At 35.5% G+C, this 7,500-nt stretch overlaps 1 long non-coding RNA gene across 1 annotated transcript in view; it reads right to left on the reverse strand.

The window, feature by feature from the left end:
- LOC149135436 (uncharacterized) overlaps positions 1-7,500 on the reverse strand; it is a 151,184-nt gene that overhangs the window by 34,750 nt on the left and 108,934 nt on the right. The window lies entirely within an intron of this gene.

Below are 7,500 nucleotides of genomic sequence, written 5' to 3' on the forward strand. Positions count from 1 at the left end.
CTCGCCAAGGTTAGCTTTGCCTCTCACCTTACCGGGGTCCCAAAAATTAAGTACTAGTCAAGTTCTTGGGTTCAGAGTATCATGTAATCCCTCCTCTTAAAACTGCTAGAATAAGAAACCATTATAGACCACATCTTTGTTGTATTTTCGTTATCATTAAATATCACCCTTCTTTCATATGATAAAAAATTGAAGCACATAGATGTCTCATTAGAAGAGCTGTTTGCTAGTTACGTCAAAGAGTTTAAATGGCGGTATTGCAATGACAGATATGAACATTTGGAAACATTCTAAGTCTTCTACGTGAACAATATGTTCTTCCCTTTATTTTATTGATTTTCTGTTGTTAAATTAAAAATATACTCATTTTTCACTTTTTATAATATGGAGCTACTTTGTCTTAATGTCCGTTGATAAGCAATTATTGGTAAAGATTATTTTACAATTTAATCTTAAATATATTCATTGCTATAATGCAGACATTAACAATCGATTCTTGAGAATACACGTTCTTATTTTTAAAAGAAATCAAATGAAATCAATAAGTATTTTATATTGAAAAAAATATCCAAATTCTTCTTTAGATACTTATTAAAAGACCAAAAGTATTCTGTAATTAATTTGGTACGCTAAAATACAATATCGCCGAATTTTGTAAATGTTGCCAATATTATGATAAAGAATCAGACATTTCATGCATATTTCGATGGTTAAAATTTCACTTGCTCACCAAACCGGTTAACATTTTATCATTTTAATATTTATTACAGGCGTCGGTGCATCTCTGTGGATATAGGATTTGGAGTGCAGGGTTGTTTACAGATAATGTGGAAAACTATTTAGGTTGGATCTTCATGAAAGATTAAGATTTATGTAATTACGTGAGATCCAGAAACTATTTAAGAGTCTTCGGTGCGAAGTTGTGCGTTGTATCTACAGAATGATTATTATTGTATTCTAAGGAATGAATGTGTACAGTTAAGGTTAATTTAAAGGATCAAAAATTGTCGTTTAGTTGCTTCGATCATTGCGCATGGACCCCTTTCGAGCTCCTTAGTATAATTAATGGATATTGCCTCAATGTGCCCACTATATTACAAAGTCTAATACTATAACTGTTGTGGATTATGTATATCATATACAACTGCATTTCGTTATTGAATAATATAAATTAGATTTAAAATATCAATAAATATTTCACATTATATTTTCATTTATAATTATCAAAGATATTCATAAATGGATATTCATAAATGGAAATATTCCATTTATAATCATTTGCTTATTCATTTTAGTTTCAGTATATTTGCTTTCAACACAAGAACTAGGGTACCTTTTAACATTATGAGAATGCTTTATACATGAAACTGGATTTAGTATGTTCATTCAGAGAAATAAATCAAAATGTTTTGAATCTTCACATAACGTGGTACTTCATCATATACCGATAACAAATCAGAAAAGAAAAAAAATATCACATGGAATCGGTAAAGTTTTTATCAAACCTTGTACTCTCAAAATGTGGAAAATGCGTTGGCAACTGGATTAGAGAAAAGAAATTTGCAGTAATGTCACTTTTAACCAGTTCAAAGAACGATCAAGGACTTGGTCATTGAAAACAAGAATCAAATTGTGCAGATGATCAAATCTGCAGCATTCACGAATTGATAAATGTGCTATTGTGCTACAAGTTTCTGGTATTTGCAACATATATGCTCCTCAGTTTCATTTAAAGGAAGGTTTCTCTTTTGTTGTGTATAGAGAAATATCTCAGATATTTTGGCAAAGCATTCACCTTCCAAGGAATCAGAAAACATTTCGTGAGATAAAGTGTAGTCGCTGTGCAGATAGTATTGGGGACAAAATTCAGATTTAAACCGCACATAATAAAAATCAAGCTCTAAAAACCTGTCATCAGTTACTGGTCACAGAAACACATCCAGCACCACGCAAAAAGGGGGTTTTTTTTAAATAAAACAATTCAAATTCTGGATTTCTTTAAAAGAGAAGCTCTCAACTTGCGGCTTTTTATGCTGTTACGTATTGACAAGAGTACAAATCATCTTTTGCCTGAAATCAGGTCATCCTTTGCACAAATGTTTTGTGACTTTCGAGAAGATATGTAACTGAATGGATTTGAGTTTGGGGATGAGCTGAAAATAAATTTTACCTTTTGGTAGATATTATTCAGCAACTGGATAAACTTTATGTTTAGATGGAATAAAAGCATATAACAGCATGAAATTCATTAGTTTGTTGAAGGCATTTATGAGCAAAATAGAAATCTGGAAGACAGAGGACAATGTAAAAACGTTGCAATGCTTGAGAAACTCTCATAAATTTTTGTTGCGGGTAGTGAAATTTTGGAGTATTTGACAGTCCACGGATATAAATCCTACCGATATGTCCTTGAACTAAGTTAAGAGAATTTGGATTTAGAATGAAATCTGTTTAAGTTCCTGATAAATGTGCCAAAGAATTTCTGGTGTTGAAACTGATTTAGAAAGAAGATTGAATGTTCGATGTAAAAATCGATCACGCATAGTTGGCTATTGACGTGCGATTTCAAGCCATGAGTTACAGATAGAATGTTATGTATGTTTTGTACCTATTTGAGTCAGCATTCTTCTGAGCCAAGCATTTTTTTCAACTCTGCTATAAACGTCAACATGCAAGCATAGCTATGTGGTTAAGAAGCTCCCTTTGCAGGCTCATGGTTTCGAGTCCAATCCAGCTGCCCAGTACACAGGGCAAGTGTTTTCTTCTGTAGACTCAGGCCGACTAATTTCTGGTGGCTGCAAAGAAGACCGTCGTATATGTCTCTCTCTCTCTCTCTCTCTCTCTCTATTTCTCTCTCTCTCTCTCTCTCTCTCTCTCTATATATATATATATATATATATATATATACATACATACACGCGTGTATGGTGTGTGTGTGTGTGTGTGTGCATGTGTGTGTACGTGTGTGTGTGTGTGTGTGTGTGTGTGTGTGTGTGTGTGTGTGTGCGCGCGCTTATGCGTGTGTGTTCGTCTTTGGCAAGCAAGTGTTGGTTTGTTCATGTTTCCGTAACGTAGTGGAGAGGCAAGACTGATACTCGTGGGTGACTGCTGGTCTTCGACAAACAACTTCACTCAGACTTGTGCCTTGAAGGGGAACTTTCTAGGTGCAGTCCTATAGTCATTCGCGACTGAACGGGTCTCCTCTCCAGTGAAGTTTTTCCTTCTTTCGATCTGACTGCAGCCGATTTCTTCCAGGAGACAGAATGTATGATGAAGAATGAAAGAAAGAGAATAATCGACTCCAGAAGAGAACTAATACTTTAGTTATCGACTTCGATAGCATGAAAGACAAAATTGATCTTAGCGGGATTCGAACTCAGAGCTAAAAGAACCGGACTGATTACCACACAGCAATCTATCACATGCTCTAACAACTCAGTCAGTTGGTCGCCTATGTGTAATATAAAAATCGAAAATATCTAAAGAGATTTTAATTACATAATATTGACTAGTGAAGATGGCTGCGACAGCTGACGCCTCTCAATTGCAATTCACTAGTCAGCTGAGTTAAATTAAACTTGTTAGTTGCAAAGGTCAGATGTGCCAGTCGACACCTTTCATTTGATAGGCTGCGGAAATTGAAAGGTTTCCTTTGGAATTACTTTTCCAGAGTCTCTTCTATATCCCCGCTGCCGCCTGTACTGAAAATCGATCCTACCTTAGAAGTACCATATCATTTTAATGTTTTGCTTTTTTTTTTTTTTTTTAAATGAGATGACAGTGGTAAGCCCTATATGAATCCTTTTCCAATCTTGGACAAAACTGAGATGGAGAATGTGGTCCCCGATAAAACTTCTTAGAGCACATTGTAGTTAAAATCGAGATAGAGTGACTGAGAGAGAGAGAGAGAGAGAGAGAGGGAGAGAGAGGGGGAGAGGTGGGAAAAGGAGAGAGAGAAAGAGAGGCAAAGAGGAAGAATTAAAGGCAGATACACCTAGTTATGTGTGTGTGTATACATATGTATGCGTGTGTCTGTTTATGCGAGTGTGTATATATATATATATATATATATATATATATATATATATATATATATATGCATGTATGCATGATGTATGTATATACTAATATATGCATGTTCTCTTCTATTTTAAATATTTGTAATCTTCCTCTAAAGAGGTTTCTAACGCGTATACAAATTTCTGTCGCTGGAATGTAGATATCAAAAACAAACCCACATCTAAAACTTGAGAAAAGTCTTATATATTTTACTGTTCCACTTACAGATTGTATTTTTACTGTTCGAATTAGCTGGTTGATTTCTTTTTCTGAAAAACCTAGCTTATCCAGATTGTAATTTTGTCCTTTGCTTATAAAACCAAGAATACCGATTAGTATTGGTATAAATGTGAATTTATAATCTGGACAGAGAAGCCGGATGTTTAGAATCGGCTATCCATAGTTATCTTATGTCTCTTTGATCACATCCGCATAGCATCTATCTTCTATGTTTGAGAGAGACAAGAAAATGTATATACCATATGCATGCATATACATTTTCTTGTATATACATTTTCTTATGTATATACATATACATGCATATACATTTTCTTGTCTCTCCCAAACAACAATATCCGGCCTGTTATGTTTAAACTTGTTTTGATATGAAGGTTCCACCAGTATTCCTTGTGTTGATGTTTCTGTATGTATGCAATAACAGGAGGGTTCTCTCTATATGCTCCAGAACAGTCTGTTTTTCTAGCGACATTCTATTTTGCTTTGTGCGACAACGCCGTGTCGCGTTGGCTGGTAGTACCTTGATGAGGTTTTTGGGCAGGTGCTAATCACACGTGTTTGATGTCTGTTACAGAAATATGACACACTCTATATTTTCGGTTGCATCTTGGGGCTCCATGTGCTTCACTGGCTCTTTTGCTTGCTAGTTATTTCGGGGCCATCTCCCCTTCTTGGATTTCAAATGCTTAGGTTTGGGAGTGTGATATCATGTATCGGTTATAAGTTCAAGAGAGTCTGCGTATCATATTGATATTACTGTCTTCTTCAAATCTTCGTAAAAACAATCATGCATAGTCTCTTTTTGGTATGCAGAGAGTGTCACATCCAAACTTTTTTTTATCATTTTAATCTGGCTGTTTTGAATTTGTATGGAAGATCATGCGGAAGACAATGCATCCCGAGGATACGTTGAAAATGTATGAAAGATCATGCGGAAGAGAATACATCCCGAGGAGATCACTGCTGACACGTTGAACGTTCTCTTCGCGTTTTAGCACTAATTTGTGCATTTATTTTTGCTGTTGTTGTTTAGCGGATGCTGCTTGCCTCTATGTATGTATATATGTATGTATGTATGTATGTATGTATGTATGTATGTATGTATGTATGTATTATGCGTGTATTTATGTATGTACGTATGTATTTATGTGTGTGCATGTATATATATATATATGTGTGCTTGTATGTATGTGTGTGTGTGTGTGTGCGTGTGTGTGTGTGTCTGTGTGTGTGTGTGTATAAATAATGTTCGTTGTTATGTATGCTTACCTGCATGTGTTTCCATTATGAAATGATTAAAGGAAGAAAACTACTGGAATAGAATTATCCTGATGGTATTCGACGTTTCTTATTGGAAATATAGTCTTTTGGTACCATCTCCCCCACAAAGCCCGCCCCTAATTCTATGCTTCAGACGTCCTATTTTAAAGAGATATGAAATAATAAAACCTTTCATCAATATATCACACGAACATCAATATATCTTGTTCGAAAAGCCAGTTTTATTTTACTTAATTTTTCATTATTTATAAAATTAATTGAAACAAAGAAAGTGTATTTTGGCAGAAATTTTGTAACGAAAGTGCTACAGATTGACTCGTTAGGAATGGAAATAGAAAAACAAGAAAAGCTGTAGATAAACTGACGGAAAATATGTATGCATGTATGTATGTATATGTGTATGTACGTACGTAGGCATGTATGTATAGACATATGTTAATGATCCTTGCATTCGATCTCATCATCAAACACCCCTAAAACGTCCGTATATTTACGACTGAATAAGTTCTCCGTTTCTTCCACTCCACTGGGTTACTTACGCTGAAATGAAATGATAATACTATGAACGTTATGCCTCAATCAATAACACTGTTTTAACGACAGAGCATTTTTTTCCCTTCATACACATTCAGCTATTATTTCATAATCATAAAAAAATTACGACAAACGTTAGAATTGATCAAACTTATTGGTTTCCGATTTGTAGTTTTTTTTTTTTGGGGGGGGGGGGGGGGTTAACGAAACAAAAACGTAAAATATATCTCTAATTAAAATCTTATTTGCAATTGTAATTCTTGGTTTGTCTGCAAAGACCGAATTCTAAAGTGATCTGAAATTTGATAAGTCAGTATCAAAATAGTTAAAGAAAAGAAAAGTGTGAAGACGTCTTGCCTAGTGGTCTGGATGTTAAGCTCATGATCAAAAAGTCGTTGGCTGAATTCCTGAACCAGATGGTCAGTGCATTTTGTCCTTGAGTAAGACGCTTCATTTAATATTTCTTCAATCTACTAAGTTCTCTTACAACCCTTCTCATTCTCCAGCTGTCATAACGTCGATATTTCGTTGAAACAAATATGGATGCACCTACAAGTGGATGTCTTGAGCAATGCAGACAGAAGAAACGATAAATGAAGTCTACCCACGATTATATAATACAATTAACGAACGCATGATATATGCTATCAAATCAGGATGTTTTTCAGGTGACAGATATGTCTTTTGCTAATTTGTTTCCTCTCTTGTATTCTACATTTTACTTGTTTCACATGCTGGAATCAGATCATGCTGGGGTACTTCCTTGAAGGGCTTAGTACAACAAATCTACCCGAGCACATATTTTTGTATTCCTGGTACTTAAACTATCACCTTCTCTTTACTGAACCGCAAAGTAGCGGGACGTAAACAAACCAGCATCTGATCATCAAGCGGAGATGAGAGATGCACACGCATACATGCATCCTTCCGTCCATCCATACATTTATACATACATATATATATATATAGGCGTAGGAATGGCTGTGTGGTAAGTAGCTAGCTTACCAACCACATGGTCCCGGGTTCAGTCCCACTGCGCGGCATCTTGGGCAAGTGTCTTCTACTATAGCCTCGGGCCGACCAAAGCCTTGTGAGTGGATTTGGTAGACGGAAACTGAAAGAAGCCCGTCGTATATATGTATATATATATATATATATATATATATATATATATATATATGTATGTGTGTGTGTATGTTTGTATGTGTGTGTTTGTCCCCCCAACATCGCTTGACAACCGATGCTGGTGTGTTTATGTCCCCGTAACTTAGCGGTTCGGCAAAACAGATCGATAGAATAAGTACTAGGCTTCTAAAGAATAAGTCCTGGGGTCGATTTGCTCGACTAAAAGGCGGTGCTCCAGCATGGCCACAGTCAAAAGACTGAAAC

Source organism: Octopus bimaculoides, chromosome 5 (assembly GCF_046866305.1).
Source record: "Octopus bimaculoides isolate indiv1 chromosome 5, ASM4686630v1, whole genome shotgun sequence".
NCBI lineage: Eukaryota > Metazoa > Mollusca > Cephalopoda > Octopoda > Octopodidae > Octopus > Octopus bimaculoides.